Source organism: Arvicola amphibius, chromosome 6 (genome assembly GCF_903992535.2).
Source record: "Arvicola amphibius chromosome 6, mArvAmp1.2, whole genome shotgun sequence".
Taxonomy (NCBI): Eukaryota; Metazoa; Chordata; class Mammalia; order Rodentia; family Cricetidae; genus Arvicola; species Arvicola amphibius.
Window position 1 is genome coordinate 135,843,129 of NC_052052.2, and position 26,041 is coordinate 135,869,169.

At 43.5% G+C, this 26,041-nt stretch overlaps 1 protein-coding gene across 8 annotated transcripts in view; it reads left to right on the plus strand.

The window, feature by feature from the left end:
- The window catches only part of Rreb1 (ras responsive element binding protein 1), a 180,122-nt gene that overhangs the window by 81,780 nt on the left and 72,301 nt on the right, over nt 1-26,041 (plus strand). Inside the window, exon 1 of one of the 8 annotated variants that reach the window (XM_038335482.1) lies at nt 5,245-5,495. The exons of the other annotated variants lie outside the window; for them this stretch is intronic. The gene's annotated coding sequence lies outside the window, so the exon portion shown is untranslated. Of the gene's footprint in view, nt 1-5,244; nt 5,496-26,041 lie in introns of those variants that run through there. 8 annotated transcript variants of the gene reach the window in all.

Consider the following 26,041-nt stretch of genomic DNA (forward strand, 5'->3'; position numbering starts at 1 on the left):
TGAACTCGCCACGGTGCAGGCAGAGGCGGCAAGCATCTCATTGAAATGGGCCTTGTTATCTGTAGGAAGACCTTTCCACCATTCCCCGTTTTTCTAAGAGCCTGGGCTAGAAGCAGGTATTCTGTTTACATTTTAGGCGGGCCTGTGTGTGCTCCAAAAACATTTAACGTGTCTCTGTTTCAAGCCTTTCCAAGTAGCTCACGGAACTTTAGGCGGCTGCTTAGCAAAGAGGAGCAGACAGTGAGTGCCTATCAATTGACCCCTGAGAAAGCACAGGGGTCTTGAAGCCAGTCTCCCTAATCCGTGTGTAACTGCAATGCAGGCAGGGCTAATTTGAGGCAGTAGGTCTTGTGAGGGAGATGGCAGGTGACCAGACAGTCAGCCAGGCCTTAGTTGAAGAACTTGTGGCCATCCGTGCTGTGTACCTTTGCTTGGTAAACTCAGCTGCGAGGCAGGCTCCTTTGCCGTGACCCAGAGGGCCGTGGTTACTTTGGTACACAGTGACCTCACGAAGGTCTCAGGGGGGAAACTCTCGAAACAGAGTGTAAGAATTCCAAGCCATTTTACCAGCTTGATTCTGGCCGAGGTTTGAGGTGGAGGGTTGCCTTTATAGATGTTAGTGATTAGAATTTTTTTTTAAAAAGATAGAAATGAGTTTGTAATGGAAATCTTAGGGTTTTTTACTTTGTTTTGAAGTCTTAAACAATTGCCTCAGAATATTTCACCTTTAGTAGCTTACTTGGGTATTAAGTGGTATGGAAATAATTAGAAATAAACACTTCTCTATGTGATAAAAGCTATTTGAGAAAAGGGGTTAATAAAAATATGTATATATGTAAAAAAACAGCCTAGGAGTACATATGTAATTTTTTTTCTGAGTAGACCTACCTTCTTGAAGGTGATTTTTTTTTTTTAGGTGTAACAGACCATAAAGTAAATAACATTCTCCAAAGACATAAGTCTACAAACAAAGCTTAAATATCTTTATTTAAAATGGATTAAGTTCTGAAGCCTAATGCTTTTTAAGTGTTGTCTTATCAGGTGACTTACAAAAGTGTGTCCACTAATCATATGTGTTGCCCTCAGAATTTCATTAAGAAGCATGCACTGGCTCATAGATTCTTCCATGCAGGCTGCGGCGGCAGTGAAAACAGAAACGGGGGGTACAAATACTGGAGGAGGGTAGAAAGATGAGGTCGTCGCACACTGGCTGCCCTCCCTACCCTTCCTTTCCCAACTCTGCCCCTTGCCAGGCTCTTGCAGAAGGGTGGAGGAAGCTCTGCTCTTCGGGTCATCATCCTGGATCCGGGATGGGAGTGGCTGAGCACTGAGTCCTTCTTCAAGAGCCCAAAGCTGACTCTTTATAGGCTGTCAGAGGTGGGCAGTCCTGTCCTCGGGGCCTCTCCCAGAAAGGCCTGGGAGGAGCAGGGGAGGAACAGGGAGAATGTTCTGCTCCCCTGGACTCTTCTTCCTCCCCACCGCTGAGGTGCAGGGAGGAGGTAGTAGGGAGTTGGAATCCAGGGAGCAGGGCTGAAGGCTTGTCCACTGCCGTTGTCCGCACTGGCCAGGCTGCTTGCGGCCCAGAGGTTGCTTAGCTTTGGTCTTGTCCTCTTCATATTGGGGTGTTCTGGAAATGCATCTGATGAGTTTACAGTGGACTCACACGAGTAGCGCACACACATACATGTTTAGATATGTCGGATAGAGAGGCAAATAAAACCAAGAAGCCAAATGTTGAGGGTTTTGTTGTTTTTCTAAAGAATTGAAACTGGCTTTTCTGGCCCAACGGTGGAGTGGAGTGGCTTGCTCAAATTACTCCAGGTAGTCGTTGTTTAGGTCACTGAGATGACTCGGAAAGCTGCAGTGTTGAAGTGAGGCTTGGAAGGTTCCCCTGGTGCTTTGCTGGAAGAAGAGGATGGGAGAAGTCATTTGGCCCTGGCCTGACTCCTCCTCTTCCTCTCCCGGCCCGGAGCTGCAGCCCACAGTGTTCAGAGCGGCTGCCCTGGTGCTTCATTGCTGTGGCCGGATTTTCAAGTATTTTCAGTTTTCAGTATCATCATTCATCACATCCAGGTTCCTTTTCGTTGTCAAGGGCACCCGGTCTAACGGTTAAGCCCCCCCCCTTTCAGTGTGCCTCCTCACTGTGCCAGCCGGGGGAGGTTGATAATGTTAACTGATGTCCTGTCACTGTGAAAAAGCATCTTTTAATTAGACTGCACACACACACACACACACGCACACGCACGCACACACCCGTCTGATGTGCAGTTTTACTCAAGGATGTTAAAGACCCAAATCTTTGAGGGGGAAGAAATGGAATGAAGAAAGACTGGCACTTTATCCTGTTTAAAGCTGCGTGTTGGTTAATTAGGCATTTGTGCCTTAGTCTCGAGGTGTAGAAAATGCCAGTAACTGTGGTATTCAACGGACAACCAAACTGTTGTCCAAATACTTCAGTTAGACTTAGGCTTCTTTCTTAATTGGTGGAAGGAAAACCCACCAGAAAAAGGAGGAAACGGCGACTTTCTTTGGACATTTAAGTTCTTCATGCTGAAGGATCTGAAGAACACACGTGTGTTTCTTTTTAATTAAGTGCCCATTTGTGCTTTTTCAAAACAGTAGCTGTCCGAATCCCTCGAGATCTTGAGCTGCTCAAAATGCTGCATTGCTGTAAAGCTTCAGGAAATGAAAGTTTGGTACTTGTCACCCAAGGTCAAAAAGTAGCTTTTGCTGTCTGAAGTCCATATAGATACATGTATTTCTTTGCTGCTATTTTTAAAAATTGTTCTGGAAATTGAGGGGTTTGGGTTTTTTGTTTTAGTTTTCTTTCTTTCTTTTTTTAGATTTTCCAGTTACCAGAAATTCATAAGCTAGTTAAGGTGCCAGGCAATATACAAATGAATATGGTGGTGTACTAGAAGAATAACGTGATGCCTTGGTAGGAATAATTAGATGAAACATGCTTTTGCTTTTTTCCTGCAACTTCCTTGCTTTCTGGAGAGTGATCATCAGTAACAAGAATGAGCTTTATGTTTGTTTTTTTTTTATATATATATAAATCTAAACAGTTCCAAGTGTAAGTTTTTTTTTTTTTTTTTTTTTTTTTTAAACTTTGTGTGTGATGTCTCGCCAAAGGCTCTCATGTTAGAGCACACCTCAGCGTTAGTAATGAACTACTCTCTGGTGCACTGAATGAATTTAATATGTTAATACTCCTGTAAGGCCCAGAATTGCTTGGCTGCCCCTTGCCCTGCCTGCCTGGTACTGGCTGAAAAGGTACCATTGTTTGTTCTGCAAACACTGGGTGATGTTTGTTTCCAAGGTGACTGATTCTATTGGTGCTCTTTATGCAAGGGGGATGGGAAAGAGAAAGTTAGCTTTAAACACCTGAGAGCATCCTAATTGTGACAAAGTCTATGTATGTTGGATGTGTAGAGGTTGAAATTTTATGTTAACTGAGGTTATTTGAAAAAAAAGGATAAAATAGAAATGAGAAATACAGAGTGAGTTACTAACAAGTTCTGCTATATAATTCACTATGTAGTAAATGTATAAAGAGATGTTAAGAATCATATCTACTTAGGCTGAAGTAAACTGTTTACATTGGAAAATTAAAGAGCTAAGGGAAAGATTTTAGACGATAATTGTGAGAAATACTAACCTTTTTTCTCTGAGTTATGTATTTACAAAGACTACTCAGATAAATACTTGGCAGCATAATTAAAATTGGTCACTGATAAAGTATATGGGCCTTCAAAAAATGACAACATGAAATATAAATTTGCTTCAGTTTTGAATTTTATGAAATTGTGTTTTCTGACAGCTAGAAAGGTCATTGATGTGTGTTTCTTCCAGAAAACTTCTACAGGCGACAAAATAGATCAAAAAGCATCTTTTCATGGGTGATATATGTCGACATAACTCGTTAAACTTGGGACATTGAGAATTTTTAGGTTCCAACTAGAGAAGAATATCCTCACCCCCACCCCCTTGCAATACATGGATGCCGTTAACAGAACTTTGCCTTTTTCACTCCTATCGGGCCCAGTACAGTTCATGCGCAGGTTTCAGTAAACATTAACTACTTTTATCAGGGCTTGCAGTGTACTGAATGGTTAGTAAAGAGAGTGGACTGCAAGAGACAGATGAAAATGAGAGTCCAAGGTCAGGTGGCTGTTGAATTTTTTTTTTAATTATTGAGAATTGAAGGGAAAAGCAAGTCTTTATGAGGCCTACCATTTTATGTGTGGAGGCTAACACAGATTTGTCCAGATGCCGTGATTGGCAAGGCCAGCTGACTTTAGAGACTTACGAAAAAGCATCCTTCAAGGATAAAAGGTTCCTGAGGCCTCAGCGAAGAAATGGAGTAACACTTATGTCACAGGGATTTCCCTTACTCTTTTCTAAAAGATGCTTCGTGTTGGCTGTCTGATCTCCATTTGTATTTCTAGAGTTAGCCCAGTAACTCGTAAACCAAAGTGCTAGAATTCATATTGCCAAATATAGAATAAACAGGCAAGTTTCACATATCATGTAATATTCCAGAACTTTGGCTGTCATTTGGGTTTTTTTTTTTTTTTTTTTTCCCCCCTAGCGAAAATGGGAAAATTTCAACGCGGATAACTAAGCCGTCGTCTTCCTGTCCCTTTGACCCGGGGGTTTTAAGGCGCTCACAGCCGTCGCCCGCCCTTTTGCCCGGCGGCCTGTTGGGTCTGGGAATGCTCCGACGACTGTGGCGGCGACCTCGAGGTGAATGTTGGAGGAACTTAAAGCCCTCGGTGTAAGCCTTAAAAGTGCGTGGGCGCCCTCAGGCCCAGGTCTGTCCTCGTCAGGACCTGATCAGCACGCCGGGTGACCGGCGGGGCATCGGCTCGCACTGGGGAAGGGCATGAGACGGGCAGCCATTACGAAGGCGTGCAGGGCGCGGACGGGTGGCACGGTGTGAGGGATGAGGCGCCCTAGCCGCCGAGCCCGGCCCTCTAGGGCCTATGGTGACCTCCTCGGCTGAGGAGCTGGCCGTGCTTGTCCAGGCTCCTCGGGACCTGCACGACGCCCGCCCGCCTCACCTCAGCTCGAGTGCTGGGCACCCTGCGAGCGGGCCACGGAGCTGTCAGTCAGGCCAGCGGCGTCGCCGATTGGCTGACGCGCCGGCTGGGGGCAGGGCCGGGCGCTGGCATCCCTCATGGGACCTTGAAGCTCTGCTCTCAGCCTCTCAGGATCTCTCTCCTGAGGCTCTCATCTCACCGCAGCCCTGACGGGGTGCAGCAGCTGAGTGGCAACCGAAGGTCCTCCGAGCTGGTTGCGCCACGACGCCTTCCAAAGAATTCTCTCAGGGAGAGCTTAGAAAATGTGGGCGCTCTGAGCAAGACCCTCTTCCTCCTTCAGGGTAGTTTGAGGGCTTCTAGCTCGTGGCCACGTTTACAGTTTCGGAAGTTTTCCGAGGCCTGCGCTGGTCTGCTCGCAGAATGTATCCCCCCGCCCCTCAGCAAGTCCCCGTAAGGCTCTGGGGTTTCCCCCACGATGGCTGATGGCTGGAGGGTGGTTGGTGCTGGGCCCGTCAGCCGCTGCAGAGCTGGACCCGCAGGAGGCCCCCGTGGAGCAGGAAGTCAGGGACTTCCACGTGGGGACAGCAGCAGAGTGGCAGCAGCCAGGTGGCCGAGTGTGCGAGTGGAGCCTTAGCGCGGCCTTTCTGAATTCCTGGGTGGGGGTGGGGAGGGGAGCGTTTCTAAAATGACGCTCATTCGGAGAACAGAGGAAGAGGCCCAGAAGAGTGCCGAGCCAGGCCTAGGGCTTTGCATTCTTCGTGGGGAGCCCCCCCCCCCATGCTCCAGTCCCTCTTCTGAAAGTGGGGCGCCCTTGTCTTCTTTGAATGCTGTTTCAAGTTTCTCTTCTCGGGACCAGTTAGGAAAAAATGAGGCTGCTTAGCTGCGGTGAGGTTTCTTGGTGTTCTGAACTTGGGCATCACCGAAGGGGATACCGTTGCTACTGCTTCTGTCGGGCAAAGGTTGCTTGCCACGGAGCCCGGAGCCGGCTTGCTGAGTATGCGCTGTCTTACTTAGTCTAATCCACAGGGTCAGTCTCGAAGCTTCCTGACTGGGTGCTCTAGTAGCCTTACCATCCTGCAACTCTGAAAAGAGCTGAGCCAGGGTTGTAGCCTCGGATAAGTGGCCCTCCCGTATAGTGCGCAGTAGGAGACTAAAGATTTGCCTCCTTTGCTAGCATAGGCTAAGGCTAGGACCAGGTAATTTGGTGCGTTTGTGTCAAAAACTTCTGATGTGAAAAACCCTGTCTCGAAAAACCCAAACGCTTCTGATGAGGTGGGCATGGTGGCATACGCCTTTATTCCAAGCATCTCTGTGAGTTTAAGGTAGCCAGAGCTACATACCCCCCCCCCCACACACACACAATCTGATGAGTCAAATAGATGGTTTTTTGTTTGTGTGTGTGGTTTTTTGTTTTGTTTTTAAACGTGCGTTGACACTCATGTGGGTCATAGGAGAGTTTCCAAGAGTCCATTCTCAGTGGTTCCTGGGATTGAGTTTGTAATGGACACCTTTACCCTCAGGGCCAATCTCACAAATCCAGCAACTAGGTTTTTTTTTTTTTTTTTTTTTTTTAAGACCAATGAAAGGAGAATTGGTAATTATCCAAATTATCCTAGCTGTTCCCTTGCTGCAAAGCTGAGTTGGCTATTAAACAGGGTGGTGTGGCACCTGTGCTAGAACCACCATGGCCTTCAGCACTGGCAGGTGTAAATGCCACTAATTAATTTTTTAAGAACTTGGAGCTCCAACAGAATTATCAGGGATGCTGAGTAGCAGGTACCAGATGTTTCTTTTGTTAAAGCCGTGGAGACGTAGTGTCTCAGGCAATCAGGCTATGGACGTTTAATCGCCTAGTCTGATGTTATGGGGCTTGGAGTATTGACTATTTTCTTTGAGGGGAGAAGAGGGTGTGGATTCTGGTTCCTAATGTGTCTTTCCCTCTCCCAGGGTTATCTTAGGTGGAGATGTTGGCTCAATTATCATTAGGCCCAGGTCCTGGTAGAAGAGGGTTAAATAGTACTGGGGGCCTCTTTATCTGAACCGTTTTTGCCACAGCTGAAGTTGTCCGCCTGTGTCTCTAACTGAATTCAGTCCTTTTTCACTGGGGGACAACAGTACAGTCAGCAGCTCATCGTGTCAAGCAGGCTTTACAAGCCTCTGAACAGCTTTGCCTTTTTGCAGTTCATGAATGCACCATTTGTTGTTTGGAGCACAACTGTTAGATACAACTGGTCTTGCAGCCCACTCTGCTTGTGACCAGTGAGCATCAGCAGAGATGGATTCCTCCCCCAACCCTTGCTTTTTTTTTTTTTTTTTGTTTTTGTTTTTGCAGGGACCAAGTTTTTACTTTAAATCCTATTTTTTCACACTAGAATTTCTATGACCCAATTTATATTTTTCAAATGTGTAATTTTCAGAAAAAGGGTTTTAGTTTGCTAAGAGTGGTCTGAGATTTCTGAGTAGATATTTTAGTTGGTTAAAGAAAGATTTATTTGGGGGGGCTTTTGCACAGATGCTTTTTGTAAGTCAAAAACTTCATTGTGACTTTGAGGCTGAATTTTCAATTGACGTTAGAAAGTTCTTTGTACATTATCTCATCAAATACTGAATTTAAGATTAATTTATAAATGCTTTCATAGAAAATATAAGCATGAAGTAATGGGTTTAACCACTTTACAATGATATATATATATCAAAACATTATGTGTGTGTGTGTGTGTGTGTGTGTGTGTATATATATATATATATATATATATATATATAAATAAATAAAATAAATACAGCCCCCCACCCCCCAGGGCTAAGACTCAACCCAGAGTCTTTGTTATGCTAGGCAGTTACTACCACTGAGGTGTATGTCCAGCTTGGCAAGTTTTGTCAATCACACCATAATAAAGCTTATTAATTAAAAAATAATTTAAGTTAAACTGTAATATGGTATTCTCAAGTGTTTCTAGAATACTTCTGGATTACTTGATCATTCTTAAAGCGGGACTCTAATGCTCGCGTTAGGATTTTCACTTGTTTCCGCTCACACGCACGTTTTGATTGGCTGCGGCAGCTGTTTACATTGAAATTATTCCTCCTTTATAGTTTAATGTACTCCCGCTGGGGAGCATTAGCATCCCTTTCTGCTGTGCTTTTCATGTCGACAGTGATTGCTCCAACCGCTGTTGGATCTTGGGTGGGCCAAGATGAATTTCTTTTAGAAGCATCCTATAACAACTGATTCCACGTGCGTTGATAACCGAGGGCTTCTAAAATGATACTGTCAGGTTGCTGCAAATGAAGAAGCTTTGTGTAGTTGAATCTTTGATTTGTTTGTTTGGTTTGGTTTGTTTTTGAAACCAGGGTCTTTACCAGGCCTTGGCTGGCCTGGGCTTGCTTTGTAGACTAGGTTAACCTTGAACTCAGATCCACTTGCCTCTACCCCTGTTCTGGGACTAAAGGCGTGTGCCACCCACCACACCCTGCTGTGTAGTTAAATCTTAAGGGTAAATTCATATTTTTTTCTTTCTTTCTTTTTTTGCATGTCTTACTATGCAGCCCAGGCTGACATCCATCTGTTTTTCAGAGACGTTATAAAGACACTGGATTATATTTGTGTTTTTGTTGAAAATTGGCATAAGCAAACACATAGAGGAAGAAAGTAGAGTCTGGTGTGAGCTCTTTCTCAAGTCACTGTTCTTCTGTGAAGATGTCTCCTAAGAAGCCGATTGGGTGGTGAGGCAAACTCATGGTTAAGGGTTCTCAACTGTAGCCTTCTCGGCCCTTTCCTTAACATTTAAAGCATGTTCTACATACGCAGCGTCCCATGTTTCCGTGCTTGGTTTTGATCTGTGCGTTTAAAATGCATGAAGTTGCAGATAGTTCTCCCTTTACAGTAGTTTGTGTGTGTTTAATTATGTGTGTCGTTTGAAATGGCAATGAAAACACCACCAGGAATTACCAGCAGGTAGAAACTGCTTTTCCTATGTCAGAACAGCCCGGGTGGCTTAGTGGATGCTTCTGTTGCTAAGCAGGTAGGTTTCTGGTCTGGAGGCTACCCATTAACCCTGTGAGTGCCTAACGGCAAGCCGTAAAGATAAAGAAAATTAGCCTGTTTTCTCCAGCATCGTGCTTTGTCTGAGAGCTTGGAAAGTGGACATAGAGAAGCTTAAACATGATTGTCACATTCGGAGGGGAAGGAGGGGAACTGGGAAGATGGTGAGGACTACCGGCTTAGGAGTTTTCACTGGGATGAAGGCTCTGTCTATTAGCTGATAGGAAGGGTCTCAGCAATATGATCAAAATTATGGGTTGGATTGCATTGAGGAATGGGTGTAGCTCTTCTCTTCGGTGGTTTTCTCTGTTAGCCTGCCTTTAATTGCCCACAGGGCTGTGAGGAGAGGAAGAAGAAAGAAAGGGGTGGCTGTTTGCATCCCTTTGCCAGAAAGGAGTTAGTTAACAGAACATACCACAGAACAGGTTGGGCAAGACTGTTAAAGTCAGTGATGAAGCCTGCCTCCCCCCTCTTCTCCTCTTCCTCTCTCCTCTTCTGCCTTCTCCTTGCTTTGTCACATTCAGGACTTTAAAACATCTTTGGGTTCTGGCCTACACCCCCTACTCCCCCCCCCCCCGCGCCAATTCACAGTCTGGCTTCCCCTCTCCTAATCAGAACACTTGATGTGAATAAAATACTTTGTGCAGATGAGGAGCTTGTCTGCGACAGGCAGGCTGCGTGGCCAGCTGTTTCTCGAGCAGCCGATGGTGCCCTCTGTCATGTAACATAGGCCCTATTCAGCAGCAGCATTCTTGAGTATGCATTTATGCCTCTGTGGGACTGGAGTGCACAACTTGGGAGGGAGGGGGAATGTGGAGCAGGATGAAGAAGGAAGTGTGTGCATTCGCACAGACTTGGAGCAGTGAGCCACTCAAATGCCACTAAGTCAGGAGACAGTGCTGTTTGAAATGTGTGCATTTAACTCTGACTTCTGGGGTGTCTGGGGGGCCTAGGATGCAGGAGAACTGGGTTCGTTGCAGGCTGGTCCGTGTCTGATATAAGTTCTACGTGGTGTTTGCATCCATTCATCCCATCAACATACCATATATAGTCATGTTTGAGCTCACTATAACATCACAGGGGAAGCACTCCTGATGCACAGTTCCTTTCTTGCTCAGAAGCAGGCTCACAGAGGCTATTTCTGGTCTGTTGTGGCCTCCTGTCTTTAGGGATGGGGAGAAGAGGCTCTTGCTTTCCATATTTACACGGTTTCTAATGTTTCTGATTCTTGTTTGCTTGGCACTCTGAAAGTTAAACGAGTTTTACTGCTAAAGGAAGAAAGACGGATCCTCTGAGTGCATCAGTTTTAGACTCAAAGTCTGTTATTCTTACTGTCTTTAGCATCACATACGTTTTGTTTTATGGTCCCTGGTCTCCCACTGTTCTGAGTGCATCTTTTGATGGTGTTAGGGTGAGCCATACCCTGAAACTTGTATTTATTGGTGGCTACGGAGAAGTTTTCCTTCTGTTTCTTTTTCAGCCTTCCCGGAACTGACCGGATTATTTCCCACGTGTCACCTTAAGATGTTCAGGTCAGGTCATGTAGCCTCTGTGGAACTGGTGGCAGCATTCAAACTGGGTCAGCTGAGTCGATGAGGTGGCAATGAGAAAAGAAGAACAGCAGTCGCTTTGCCCCTTACCTTAAATACTGTATTTTAGCTTGGAGTGAGCATCAGGGCATTTCCATCCATCCCCCAGCCCCTGCACACCTTATCCCTCCATGCCTTGAAGTGTGCTCTTTTCAGGATATGTGAACTCAAGGGAAAAGACAGTTTGCCAAGCTGGGACTTGGAATACTGTTAAAGTGACAAGATGGGCACTTTCGGTTTTGTTTTCTTTCATTAGTTAGCCTCATCAGAGTGAATTTATATGTGACTTTGTGGCAAGTTAATTGTTCCATTCTTCCCCTTTGTGTCTGTCAAGCCTCACCGAGAAGTTCTAAATGCAGTAGAACCAAGTTATCATTTTTATAACTTCATTTCCTTAATTTACATAATTGTGTTTTTTTCCAAGTAGTGCAGGTTGGCTAATAAGTTTAAGTTTCTTCAAAAGCATCAATAAGTTCAAATTGAAAAACAAAAAAGCGCTGGGCACTCCAGAGGCAGGTAGAGCTCTGTGAGTTTAAAGCCCGAATGATGTACATAGAGAGACGTTGTCTCAAAAACAAAAACAAAAAACAAACAAATGTCTAAAGAGGTGGCTCAGTAGTCAAGAGCACTGGCCACACTGAGAGGACCCAGATTTGATTCACGCCACCAGCGTGGCAGCTCAGAACGGTCTGTACCACCAGCTCCAGGAGATCTGGCCCCCTCTTCTGTCTTCTTTGTATTCTGCATGTATGTGGTACACAGAGATACACCAAGAGAAAACAAAACGGACCAAAAAAATCAAAGTACCTTCAAGTAATCTACATTTGTTTCTAGATTATTATGAGCATAATTGCTAATTATTACTAGTAGTTTCTAAATATTACATAATGTTTAGAAAAATGACACTTGAGTACTTCCAGATGGCCTGCTATCACCATGGAGACAGTAGTCAGTTGGTTAGTATGTAGTTGTCTCCTGTGTACGGCATCACTTATGTGGAGGTCACGTATTTGGCACTTCAGGTCCAGAATGAGTGAGAGCTAGTGGGGTGAATAGCATATGGGGGCGATTTTATATAATATATAAAAAATAAAGTTTTAAAAAGCCATGCAAGTTAAATCCCAGCAATAACACATTTAACCTTGATTTGTGTGGTATGCTAGCATTATTTTGTTGGGTGCCACTTTTTTAATTAAAAATTTATTTTACATATCTGATTGCTTTGCTTGAAAGTATGTCTGCACCATATGCCTGTCTGATGCCCATGGAGGTCAGAAAAGGGCATCAGATCTTCAGTAGCAGACAGTTATAGAGTTACGGACAGTTGTGAGACACAGTATAGGTGATGGGAATAAAACCCAGCTCCTCTGTTAGAACAAGTGCTTTTAACTGTTGAGACATCTGTCCGGTCCTAACTGTTGAGACATCTGTCCGGTCCTAAGATGCCATTGTTTTTGTTTTTAAAACTTTTTCTGTTTTAAAGAAAGTAGATACCTCCACACCAGAAAAGTCCTAGGTACCCTGAAAGACACTAGAGAAGAGATCTTGGACTGTGATATAAGATTTATTGTATTATTGTATAGATATGTGTGGCTATTTGCATGTAACTGCAGGTGCCTGAAGAGGGCATCAGATGCCCAATGTGGATGCTGGGAACCAAAGTCAAGTCCTTTGCAAGAGCAGCAGACCTTCTTAAATGAGTCATCTCTAGTCTGATTGTGTGTGTGTGTGTGTGTGTGTGTGTGTGTGTGTGTGTGTGTGTGTGTTGTGGTTTTGTTGTTGTTTGTTTGTTTTTTAAGAATCAGGGCCCTTCGTTGTAGCCCAGGCTGGCTTTAAACTAACTACTGTTCTTTTGCTTCAGCCTTCTTTGTGCTGGGATAGTTCTGTAGACTTGTCATCATGCCCAGAAGGACTATATCTGATAATCACTTGTGGATACGTTAGCTTTCAATATATTAACTTTCTTTAAGACTTTTTCCGTACATTTAAATTTTCTGTAGTACATTACTTACACTGTAAGGATAGTATGAACTTCTTTTTCAGATAAGCTCTTGGTGTTTTTTTTAATATGCAAAATTATTTCTTTGAAAATTTAGTTAGTTAAAATTGAGTCTAGCCAGTATCTAGGGAAACTTTGATTGACTCCAGATTGCCACACTAAAGGTGGAAAGGATTCTCTTACATTGTAATCATTTTCTCACAGTGTCAGGAAACTGAAAACCACATTTGAATTACATATAAGAAATAGGAATTAATTGTCTATATGTTAGCTGCCCAGAGTAGCTAGAAAGGTAATTAAAAGCCAGGACTTCCCAAGAAGCAAGTTTGGGAGCAGTCCCTCTGAAGTGGGGATAGCACAAGGATATGTACAGAAGAGTGTTGCTGAGAGGTTGGAATAGTTTGTCTTTGAAATTTGTGGCAACTGGAAGAAGCGACCTGTAGCAGGTTGTGAAGGCTGCTCCATTTGTCATCTCCGCTGGTAGGTGGAGTCTCAGGGACACTGTTAGCAAAGTGGTAGAACTGGAGGTGCGGGTAGGGAAGTGTCCAGGCATGGAATGGAATAGCCTCTGGCTGCCTGGAGAGCAGCCCTGTGAATCACAGGTATAGAGAGCTTTGTTCCGTTGGAGCTGATGGGTAGAGAGCAGGAAAGTGCATGCTCCCAGTTCATCCTCTGATGTCCCTGCAGAATTCTGAAGACATCACAGCTGTTGCTGGGCTGTTAATTGCCCTTCAGCCTGTCATGTCCACTATTATAAGCTCTTTCCCCTTATAAATACTATAAATATGTTTAAATAGATATACTACCAATCAGCTTTAAAGTTGGTTAAAATTGCTCTTATAGATATCAAGTTAGTTATGAGGAAACCCAAGGAGAAAAATTTGATCAATTGATTTAAGGTTGTTGGACGATTAAGATGCTACTTGATTGCTGGTCTTATCCTGGATTTGGAGATTTCAAGGAAAAGTGGACAATGCCAGCTTTTGTTCAGGGATTTCAGCAGTCACGTGATCTGTATAGCCAGTTCCAGGAGTAGAAAATGCTGGCACTCTCTGTGCCTCTGTCCACGCAGAGGAGGAACTGCAAAATGGAAAAGATGTTCTGCCTTGGGAATCGTTGAGCTGAGAGCTGAGTTTGGTTCCTGGCTTTAATTTTATAGGAATATTGACACATCCCAAGGCCATGGCATGAATGGGCTACAATATTTGGGTGTAAGTTGAAGCTTAAGGAGAGGTAACAGCAGGGAGACCAGAAGAGGCACTCACTTCCAGTCCCCTGTGGCAGCACCTAGGAGAAGCTGGCTCAACCAGGTTGGGCCAGGGCAAAGGGTTCTTCTTGATAAACTATCTCAAATAATTTATAGATATAGATATGATACTGCAAACCTCTGAGCATAAGTAAATGGGGGTTTGGGTTTATAAAATCCCAGGAATTTACTTACAGCTAGATTCTCCTGTGATGGGCATGTGTGTAGAAGGAGCTGCAGGCAGGCCTGCTTTTCGTCCCACCTAGCTCCACATGGCTAGCTTTACACCTAAAATAACAACACACAAACTGTATTCATTTAAACACTGCCTGGCCCATTAGTTTCAGCCTCTTATTGGCTAATTCTTGCTTTAACTCATATTTAGTAGTCTGTGTAGCACCACAAGGTGGTGGCTTACCGGGAAAGATCCTAGCCTGCCTCTGTCTCGGAGAGTCATGGTGACTGCCTGAGGCGGCTGCCTCACTGCCTTCTTCCTCCCAGCATTCTGTTCTGTTTACTCTGCCTACCTAATTTTCTGTCCTATCAAAGGGCCAAGGCAGTTTCTTTATTAACCAATGAAAGTAACACATAGACAGATGACCCTCCTCCATCACATGTACGTAGGAGAAATAAAGTGATCAAGTTAGACCACAAGAGCCATGTAGTATTGCTTTATATGGTTTTGTTTTTCAACGTTGGATCCCCATATCTCTTCACAGATGAGCATTCAAGGACTCTGGTTGGATGAAACAGTGTGAATATTAAAAAGTCACTTGGCTGATTAATAAAATATTTAGGAATTTTGTGGGAAAGTCATTCATAAGATGTGATGCTGTTTCCTTTAGTCAATATAATAAGATTTTGTTCTAATGGCATACAATTCCTGCTTTTTTTTTAAAGGTTTAGGAAAATGTGCCATATTATTTCCTTATGAAAAGTGAAGAAGCGATCCTGCTTTAGGACTCAGATGAAAATTTTGTTGTTGTTTTGCTTTTTGAGACAGGGCTTCCCAGTAGGCTATGGAGCCTGTTCTGGAAGTCACTCCATAGACCAGGCTAGACTCAAGCTCAGAGACCTCTGCCTTCCGAGTCCTGGGATTAAAGGTGTGTGCCACCAGTGCTCGACTCGGTTGAAGATTTTTGATCTTCTTAATACAGGTAGAATGACACTTTGCAGGGAGTGGTAGGGTAAGCTAGGTTTTCAGGGCTGGTAATGCAGTATAGCGGTAGAGAGCTTGCCTAACAATGATCCAGCATGGATCTGTTACATGAGGATGGGCGTTTGGAGAGGGCATTTTGCTGTGTCACCCAGGTTAGTTCCAAACTCAGTGGCTCAGTCTTCCTGCTTCAGTCTTCTCAGTAGCTAAGACTGCGGGCACACACCACTGCATCCTACCTAGATTTTCTTCTTTTTTAAAAATTAATTTAATTAATTACTTTTATGTATGAGTACCCTGTCTGTATGCCTGCATGCCAGAAGAGGGCATCACATCCCATTATAGATGGTTGTGAGCCACTATATGGATGCTGGGAATTGAACTCAGAACCTCTGGAAGAGCAGCCAGTGCTCTTAACGGCTGTGCCATCTCTCCAGCTCCTTTATTTTTAATTCTGATTTTTCAGCTGAGTTTAATGTAAGACTAAATGTATCACATGAGTGTTGACCTTTTTTAGGGGGGAGCTACAGAAAAGTACCTAAAAAGATGGAATGTGACACCCAGAGAATGTGTTCAAGGGAGCTTGACACAACAAGTTTCCTTCATCTCAGATGTTGAATTTCAACAGTGCTAAGAGGGGAACAGGAAGCCCTCCTTAAGAAAAAGTTTTGAAAGCGTGTGCGTGTCTGTCTGTCCTTTTATTCTGTGTAGAATGATGGTATATTCTAGGAGGAATTCTTCCTCCTTTGAAATGAGTTGTAGACTAGGGTCCCCATGGATAGCCTTCCAGGGAATTGCTGTTCTGGCTCAGTACACTGGAAGGTCATGTGTGATTCTGTTCTTGTTATTTCAATTGTGTGTATTTCATTGTCTAGTTTAAACCTGGCATTGCACATGCATGCCTCTAACCATAGTACTTTGGGAAACAGATTTTTCAGGCCATCATGGGCAACTTAGTGATATTCTGCCCTATCTTTAGAAAGAAGGGATTTTCCTTTTCTTTTTGGGCAAAATAAGTTATCAGTCTACACACAAATAAAACAGAAGCTTTGTGCTCTTAGTCTTAGTCTGTCTCAGAGAAGCAGAGAGAGAGAGAGAGTCAAAGGGTTCCAGTAAAGAGAGGGAAGTACACAGTCACCCTTCTGCCTACAGGCAGTAACTTTCAAGATCCTTTACCAAGAATGCTAAGATTTAGTAATCTCTAGATTATTTATATCTAATACAGTTCTTACGTGACTTCATTAATGATTTGGTATAGTATAGCAGTCAGCACATAGCAGGTCCCAGTTTTGCTTTAGAAACTTCTGAATTTGGGGATGTGGGAAGATAGCATTACAGGAGCCATAGGTAGAGAAGGCCTCCTGTAACGCTTCGTCTAACTGAACTCTTGTTCCAAATCCTCCAGTGTTTACTTGTCACTTTGGAAATGTGTGTTAGCATATTTAGCTTTCTCTTTGACAGTTGTTTCGTGAGCATATTGCAGTGAGAAATTTTTATAATTAACTAGAAAAAGACCTCAAGAGGGAAAACATAAAAACATTATTGCAGATAGAAGTTAATGAGATAGGGTAGACATCCTGGCTGATTTTTAAGAATAGGCTACTCCTCCTCATGTACATGAGTGTTTAATAGATTGGATATGATGTGGGTATTTGTGTCATAGAGATGATAGGTATTGATTGTTTGTCAGTTGGTAGGTTAGTTAAGGCAGGCAGGATTTCAGGTTGTAGCCCTGGCTGGCCTGGAACTCACTGAGATTCACTTGTTTCTGCATTCTGAGTGCTGGGATTAAAAGTGCGTGCGACCATGTCACTGATAGACATTGGTTTATTTAAGCTATATTGAATGAGGTATCAAACATTTAACTCATGCCTTTACTTGTTGAAGAGTTACAGCATTAGTCTAGCTCCACCCCATGTTGGCGATTCGAGGATTCTGGCTGCAGTGGTAATGTGGCCATGTTGGTATTATACATGCTCACAGGTGGCAGCAAGACAAGCCAGCAGGTCTTATGGGCATCTTTAGAAAGCTCCAGCCTGTAGTGATAGGCATATGTGTTCACAGCCCGCTGGCCCTAACTAGCAATGTGACTCGCCTGAATGCAAAGGTGAATCACCTACTTTGTCTCTTTATCCTTTCAGTCTCCTGACTCCGAACATAAATAAAAGAAGACAGGGCCTAGAGCCTAAACACGAGCTAACTGTTCACTTTCCAGTGATTCTCAAAATGTGGTTCCCCACATAAGCAGCATAAAAAGTGTCATCTGGGAACCTGTTGGTACCAAAGATTAAGCTTCTCTTAGGTTTCATCAGAAGCTGGAAAGCTGGCATGTTCCCTTGTAGAGTGTTTGCTTTTATGTGCCAGGCCCTCGGTTCTTTGATTGATAATTCACACCATTAGCAAAAGAAGAAACTGCAGTGGGGCCCTGCAAAGGCATTTTACTGAGTTCTTAGTAAAGATTAAGAATGACTTACTTTAAGTTTTAGCACCAGTTGGATTTATGATTGAGGAATTAAGCCTAATGTACTGATAAGTGCTTACTAGTGTGAATGCCCAGGAAATATATGAATCACAAATATGATAACAGCAAGTGGGGGGGTTGTACTATGTGTCTCTGTCCCTAACTCACTCCTCTTGCCCTCAGCAACCATATCATGTAGCTATTGTTACTGTCTTCATCTTTTAGCTAAGGCACAGAGGGCGGCATCACAAGGTCAGAATGTTAAGTGGTAGATGTGGGACTTGAACCCCGGCTCAGAGAATGGCTCTTGAGTCTGCTCCATAACCACACTGTATGCGCTTGCTGATCTGTAGGATGACAGTTTGCCGGCCCTATCGTAATCTTTTACTTTTTCTTGAATGGAGGCAGGAAGTGTGGTGTGACAGTGACAGTTCACATTTTAAGTTAAGCCCCCGTACCACGAGCTTCATTCGTTGGTGGTTTACGTGTGTGGTGGGCTACTGACAGTGTTGGCTAATCGTGGAGATGCATAGCTGAGCTACAGTTGCTCAGTCATTTAAAACTGAACAATAAACAGAATAAGGTTGTTAGGGGTAGAACCAAAGCATTAGTGGGAAGTGGTTTCTCAGAGTGAGGTAGTTCAGTCACATTACAAGAACATTTTCTTCAGTTAACTTATGTGCAATCTTCTGGCTTAGGAGGTGGGAGGCCCCATTCTCATCGCCTTCCCTTTTGAGTCTTCTCTGGCCTTTCATCTCTCTGAGATGCCTGTGCGAAGCTGGATTCCATCAAACAGTTTAAAGGTTTCTCTTGTGTCTGCTGTGTTAATAGAGAAAATGTGGTTTTCCTTCCAAGAGATGGGGTAAAATGATTCTCGGCTTTCCTCTTGAAGGCTCGTGGAAGGGGTTACATGGAGGGGATCTAATTATTAGCATTTTAGCCGATGCTTCCAAATGACATTAAGAACTGCTTATTTCCTTACATCCTTTAAATTTTGTGACAGGGGCTGGAGAGATTGTTGAGCATTTAAGAGCACTGGCTGCTCTTCCAGAGTACCTGGATCGGATTCCCAGAATCCTACATGGTAGCTCATGACCTTCTGAAATTCCAGTCATAGGAATTTCCTAGATCCAATGCCTCTTCTGGCCTCCTCAGACACATACATTATACGTAGACATGCAGACCCATAGTATATGTGTATAGATTTTATATTATAATATATGATACACAATATGGTATATGTATATGTTATATATATTATAATGTATATACCATATATATATTATAAAATAAATACATCTTTAAATAAATAAAATGTGATGATGTCAATTTTCTTCGGGGCAGGTGTGATATCTTGCTGTCAGGTGTCCTTTGCTGGCCCATGCATTTTCTCACTTGCTCTGTCCCTTGTACTCATCAGGCTGCAGTTGAGATGGTTCCTTGGCAGCGCTACGGGGACAGTGTCCTGGCTTTGACTCTCTCTAGGTGGAGGGTAAAGATAGCCTTGCCTCTTTCAGGTTTCATGTTGTTTGGGAACAACTGCTGTGCTCTGTATGGTCTGAACATAATATTCCATTCTCAAATTGCTGAAATTTTTAGTTTTCTTCAAACTATTGCTCAGCCAAGGTTTTAATATTCAGACTGAAGTCTAGGGTTTTCCTGTGAGAAACAGTTGCTCGTCTAGTAATTGAACAGAGATGGGAATAGCAGAGATACAGGGGAGGAGCGCCTTCCATCTACTTCCTTCTCCTTCACCAATTTAAATGGTTTGGTTTAGTTAAGTACTCCAACGATGGTGTATATAATTGACGGAAATCTTGAGTCAAATCTAAACTAATCTAAAACTCAATGCACACTGATTTGATGGACTCACTGATTTGATTTGATGTCCAGATGTAACTGAACCTGTGAGAACTGCCAGATCACAGTGCCCTTGGTGGCCCATGTATTCAATTCTAGCACTTGATGAGGCCTAGGCAGGCAGATCTCTTGAGTTTCAGGCCAGCCAAGACTACATAGTGGGACCCCGTCTTGTGTGAGCCCTCAGCCTGCGTTTACACTGAGCGGTATCTCTGTTAGAGCGGCAAAGTTCAGTCCAGAAAGGAAATGTGAAAAGTATTTGGGTTGAGAATTTGGAAGGTGTTTTCTCTGGGAGACCTGGTATCTTTGGTATTTGTATGTGGGAATCTACAAGTTCATATTTAGGAGAACAGGTTCATGACTGGATTGGGTGTCAGCTGGAAGAAAAGTAACAGGCTTACCTCTCTACTGGAATATAAGGTGCAGTGTTTAAAATAATGCATATTTCTTTTTCCTCTGCCACCCTTCAGGAGTGGGAAGCACAAGGATGCCATAGACTCCCTGAGTAGGAGAAGGGCCTCTCAGAAGTGCCATTTCACTGTCCTTGGGCCATTTGATGTGGGGGCCAGGGATGAGGGGCTAGGGGTGTGGTGTTTTTTGAGACAGGGTTTTACTTTGTAGCTCTGTCAGAGCTGTAACTCACAAAGTAGCCCAAGTGCTGCTGGGATTATAGATTATAGACATGTCTGGGATGTGCATATGTGAGGGTATGTATATAAGTAGATTTGTATTCCCTGTTTGACAGAGGATGACCTTGAAGCTTCTCCATCTTGCTTACATCTTGTACCAGTTCAGGACCAATGGAGAACACCTTGAGGTCATGTGCCTGTAAAGACTTAAGCTAAGGGCTCCCCTCTGTTGAACTTCATCCTCCTTGGCTGTTGGGCTGGTGGTAGAGGGTGGGGGTGGAGGGAGTCTGTTTATCTCTGACAGCCACAGGCCTGTCTCCTGCCTGATCTCTGGGTTTTTTTTTTTTGTTGTTGTTCATTAAACTATGGCTTGCCACATTTTCTTCTTCTGACCCACAGCTAGGACCAACTAACTACCTGTTTTCTGGAGATGACCAGTCCAACCAAATCTTTGATTCTTGTGTGCTAAAGATTAAGACCCCCCAGCAAAGATTTCACTCTGCCATATGCGGATGAAAGGGCTCTCTCTGTCCACTGGTCTTTATGCTTGGGGGGAGGGGGGAGTTGCTGTCGTCTCTTCAGTTTCCTATTTCAAGCTCTATTAAATAGTAGTAAGCTACTATTTTACACTGCCACCACCTTCTGGGCAGGCCTCTCTCTATTGCATCACAACAGAGTCTAACAGAATTTAGCCTAACTCTTGTCAACCATCTGAAACTTTTTTCTTGGTCACCATTCTAGTGCCTCAGGCCCCTCACCTGTGGCTGTTCTCGCTTCTCTTGCCTGCCTGCCTGCCTGCCTTTCTTTGAAAGTTGTTCTGGTTTACCTTCTCCATTCCCTTTGTTCCCCTTTCTAGTCAGTCACCCCTCCCCCAGTCTCCTTGTTCAAACAAGTTTTCTGAACTCTTACATCATCTTCTCAGACTACTCTAGCCTATACCCCTCACTACTCCAAACCCACCTTTCCCAGTTCCCCATAATTTGCCCCCCCCTATAATCATCCCTTGCCCTTCAGCAGCACCTGGTGCTTGAGTATCAGCTTCCCCATCAGGCTTTCCACTCCCATACCCTTCCCCGAGTACACACCTGTCTGCTTCTGATAGACCTAATGGTCTGCCACCTTTTGCCTCTTTCTCTCCTCTGGGTGCTAAGTTTGTGAGTAGTCCCCCTCTCTTGACCTAGTAGTGGGTTTTGTCTGTGTAGTTGTGGGTGGGTGGGTAGGGGTGGCATTTTTATCATAAATTTTTTATCAGCTATAGTGGTACATTCCTTTAATTCCAGTACTAGAGGGCCAGAGGCATGTGGCTCACAATGAGTTCAAAGCTAACCTGACCTAAGTAGTGAGTTCCAAGTTAGGACTCCACACTGGGACCCTATCTCAAAATACATATATACAAATACATAAATATAAACAATATTTGAGGCCTTAGAAGTATTTTATTTCCACATCTTTGGAAGCGAGCATGCAGGCCCTGTTTGTTGTTCTCAAGGTACCTTGTGAAGGGGCTTGTGAAACGGGGTCTCACTGTCTAGCCCTGCCTGGAACTTGTCAAGTCTGGCACTTGTAAACCAGGTTGGCCTTAATCTCACAGAGATCAGCCTGCCTCTGCATCCAAGATTGTGTGGTATGCTTGTAATATATATGCTTTATATTGTAATAGGTTAAAAAATAACTTTTCATTTTCTTAGGGACATATGCTGGATCATATTTTTATTTGTATACCCATGATAGTCATAACTTATAGTAGATGTGTGATTAACAAATCAGCCTTTTCTGAACTCAAGGCAGTGGCCAATTGAAAACCTGAATAGGTATCAATGGTGTGGTTGTGCATATTTTAGTTTTCTAAAGTCTACAAAATGGAGCACATCCATTTGCCAGGTTTAATTCCTTTGAGTACTCCTGGGGTTACTTCCTGCAGGTAGTGGTGTTTGGTTGTATAACGAACAAGGAGGATATCTCCTTTTAATTTCCTTGACTTCTTGCCATGTAATAGGAAAGTCATTTTTTAAACCTTTCCTATTGACATGATGTGTGTGTGTGTGTGTGTGTGTGTGTTTGAGAAATTCTGAGGCCTTCAGCACATTTCCAATCAATAATTGATCAATTTCTGCATTACTTTGTTCTAGATGACCTGGCAGACCCATATGGGATCAGATATGTGTTTATGTATATAGGATACAGTCTATTCCTTATTATATCTTGAACCTGAATGAATAAAGTCAATTCTGTAACATCTGGTATTAAGTTCAGCAGTTTCAATATGAAAAACAACTCTTTCTGTATGTTGTAAATCGGTAACTATGTTGAGGTTTTTAAAAATCTCTTAGTATCATGAATCTAACATATAGTTCTGACTTTTGGACAGAATCATAAGGGCTTTGTTCCACTTTACTTAAAACTTCTGATTATAACCTGCCCTTCCTGAGGCATCTGTATAGAATGTAGGAGAGGGGACACACACACACACACACACACACACACACACACAGCAAAGCAAAGCAAAGCAAAACAGTATTGCTATGTAACATAGCCCAGGCTGACATGGAACTCACTATGTATCTGTCCTAGACTGGCCTTGAACTTGGGTTCCTGCTGTCTCAGCACATGTCTCTATGTCTCAATGTACATTTCAAATTCTCATTCTATTTATTTAACTTAACTTTTTTTATCTTTTTAACTTTTAACTTCTATGTTTGTATATGTATGTTGTTTTGAGACAGTGTCTCTTTATGTATCCCTGCTCTCCTTGATCTTGCTTTGTAGACCAAGCTGGCCTTGAACTCAGAGATCCACCTGCCTCTGTCTTCCTTGAGTGCTGGGATTAAAGATGAACATCATCATGCCTGTTGTTTTTATTTGTCTAAGAAATTTTAGTTTTATGTGTCTGAGTGTTTTGCCTGTATGTGCTCCTCATATGTGCTGTTGTTCTCAGAGGCCAGAGAAGGATGTTGGATCCCCTAGAACTCAGTTATCAATGGTTGTGAGGCACTAAGTGGGTTCTAGGAACCGAACCTGAATTCCACTGCCAGAGTAGCAAGTGCTTCTAACAGCTGAGCCATCTCTTTAGCCCCTACATAGGACTACTTTTAAAAGCTGCTTCTCTCTACCATGTGGGTCCTGGGAATCAAACTCAGGTTTTCAGGCTTGGTGGCAAGTACCTTTACCCACTGAGCCCTGCTCACTAGCCTCTGCTATAATTTTAAATGGTACACAGTTAGTTAGCAAGGTATTATGTTCATTTTAGACTAGCTTCATCAATGCTTAAATGTACCAACTTGTTAACTTGCTTTTTATGGTTGATTTTTGTTTTTGCAGACCTGAAGCTTAAGCCCAGGGCCTCAGGCATGCTTGGCCAGCACTCTTAGCAGTCTTAGCCCTCCTCCTCTATTCCCAAACTGCATTTAAAAGAGACCCAGATTTATAAGCATTTTCCCAGTGTTTTGGCCCCTTTTCTTTGTTTGAGGCAGGACCCAGTTTGATCAGGATCTGTGGAGATGAGGAAGGTGGGGATGACTCATTTGCCTGCTTAGGAGATGCCCCTGTCTTGCTGCTTTTGTGGGCTGTTTCCCTCTATACTGAAGCTCATAAATAGTAAGCAAAGTAAGTCTGCGAGCTACCTCCCCCTCCCATGCCTACAGGGAAGACCATACTAGACTATTTTTATTCCTGCCTTGGGGCTTAAAAACAAAGGACTACAATGTAGTAACCCAAGAATACTAGAGAAAAGCACCACAGATCTGCCCTATCCAGTGCTGTAGCCTCTGGTCATGGCTAGCCATTTAAAGCAGACTCACATAAAACTTTTAAAAGTCGGACAGCAGCTTAGCAGACTAAGGAGCCTCTTGCCAAGCCTGAGGACCTGGGACTTTCTTAATTCTGCAGTCCCATAGTCACATTCCACTGTGTGGCCCACACTCCCTCCTGCAGGAGGAATTTCCCTCAACTGCTAACTGCTTTGTCATCCACTGTGTTACCTAAGGCAGGCAGCCCAGGGGCATTCTGAACATTGCCACAGGGCCTCCTCAGGTCTCCCTTTGTGGTGCTTCCCGCCCCCTCTCCACCAGGACCTCTTCCTGTCTGTCCTTTAAACTGTCATAGTTCCCTCCTAACTGGGGTTATGTGCCTCAAGTCGAAAGCTTTTTAAAGTATGGATATGATTAGAGGGAAAAAAATCAGTGGGTTTCCACAGTGGCAGGCTAAAGTTCATCCCTTCCCAGATGGAACCTTGACCTCAGAGTCATTCTGCCAGCCTCATCTTTGCCATTTCCCCTACTCCACTCTCCCTCCTTTCTCACAACGTGCTGTATGCGCTGAGGACTCCCAGAGGAGTTTATTTTCATGGGTCAGAAACAAAGCAAAAGGTTTGTAGTTAGATGGGGGTGGTGGTGGTGGAATAGCGGTGGTTAATTCCTTTTACCAAGTAAGGGCCTGAGAAAACAATCTCAGTCACTTGATGTCCTTACCTTAAAAGCAAAGATGATTAAATAAATAAATACAGACTAACCATGGGCTTGAGCATCTCACTAGAGAAGGATGAAGAAAATGGTCTTCTTAGAAACCATGCTTTCTCCACACTGTGTTCTCGTTGCTAACATTTGCCCCAAAGCTGGGTCCTTTCTTCAAGTTAAGGCTTGCCTTTGCCCTACTGCCCTCATGTTCTGCACCTCCTGCCTCTGGTGAGCCCCACAGCTTTAAAGCAGTTGGCTCATGGTCCGCTTTCCCCTGGGTTGTAATTTCACTCTGTGTCTGCTCTGTCTTCCCGGCCTGTTAGCCAGGCGCTTGTTCACTTCCTTCAACTTCTGATACCTGGAGCCTCAGTGGTCCCTACTGCCTGCACATGGCGGGCTCAGGTTCTCTTCCCACCCAAAGCATAGAGCAGTGAGTGCATCTTCAGTAACTTTCACTGACTTGTGTGATTGCCACTCTAATCTGCTATAAATTTGGGTTAGAACTAGTAACACATTATTTCAACATAAGATAGAACTAGAATTGCTAGCATATCTTATGTCCCAAACTCTCTTTTCATGCAAAATAAGCCTTGGCTAGAGGCTCCAAAAATGTCATTACCACAATTAGTAGTCACCTATAGGAGAATTGTAAAAGGATTTTTTTTTTTATCTCAACCAGGTCAGAGAATTAGGGAACTATAGGAAGTAAAGAGGTGGCCCATTTAGGATTGTTTTAGTTTTTATTTTTACATTTCTGTGAAAAGGCAGCCAGTTGTATAGTCTGTCAAACCTTTGGTTCGGTTTTCATTTATTTTTGTATTTAAAGAGAGAGAAAATGGTGTGTGTGTGTGTGTGTGTGTGTGTGTGTGTGTGTGTGTGTGTGTGTATGATACACACATGTATCATAGTGGTGTATGGAGATCAGAGATCACCCTAAGGGAATCCATTTTCTTTCTCTATGATTTAGGTGCCAGGGATGCAACTCAGGTCAGGTTTGGTGGCCTTGAAGGCTGAGCCATCTTGCCTGCCCATTATTTGGTTTTCTGAGAGTGCTAGAATTAATAGACATGTGCCACCATATCAACTATAGTTTTTGTTTTCTTTAAAAAATATTGTGAGAAGAAGCTTCTGACATCCCTGTGGAAGTTTGTGCTTACAGCTGTTTGTGTTTGTTTTTCTCTCCAGAATTGTAATGGAACATCTTTAAGAGCTTTGAAGTTTATCTCAGGTGTATTCAATGAGTACTGTCGACACCATTGTTTGCAAGTTTTCTGGGTCTTTTTGTTTTTTGGTTTGTTTGTACAGGGTGTTCCTGACTTCACAGCTGTGGGTAGTTAAGGGTGTTGAAGCAGTTTGCTGGTGGGGTGAACCATCTAGCTGACTCTTGTTCTTTCATGGCCTCTGACTGGGATGGAGGCCACGTGGATGACAATTCCAGGCTGTGAGTAGAATCGCATAGCTCTGTGCAGTCCCCGTTAAAGAAATGCTGTCTGTGTTCTGGAGTGTTGGCATATGAAGTGGTGCTGGAGACTCAACTTGTATAGTCTAGTTTGTCACTTGTCT